Genomic DNA, 473 nt, shown 5'->3' with positions numbered 1-473 from the left:
GCCGGAGGATGATCGTCGCCTCGTCGGACGTTGGGGCTTGGGGTTTTGAGTTTTGGAGGCAAATGACTCAGAGAGAATGAGAGAGAGAGAGAGAGAGAGAGAGAGAGAATGAGAGAGGCACACGGTTTTGAACTTTTGATTGGGTTTTTTTTATTTTTTATTTTTTATTTTTATTGTAAGGGTTTTTAGTTTTTATATGATTTTTGATCCAATGCATCACATGTGCATCAGATTTTATACACGTCCCAATAATAATATGTAATTTGGAATCTTTAGAAAAACAAATTTTTTTTTTTTTTTAAATATCCAGCACATAAGGCGACCGCCTTGAACACCAAGGCGTTGTAAGGCGTCGCCTTACACGCCTTTCAGCGCCTTAGTGTAAAAGGCGGTCGCCTTTTACACTACCCCTGAGTCGGCTGATTGCCTTACCCCTATTGGACCGCACCAGCGCCGTCGCCTTACCAGCGCCT

Source organism: Macadamia integrifolia, chromosome 9 (assembly GCF_013358625.1).
Source record: "Macadamia integrifolia cultivar HAES 741 chromosome 9, SCU_Mint_v3, whole genome shotgun sequence".
Taxonomy (NCBI): Eukaryota; Viridiplantae; Streptophyta; class Magnoliopsida; order Proteales; family Proteaceae; genus Macadamia; species Macadamia integrifolia.
This window is presented reverse-complemented; position numbering follows the sequence as displayed.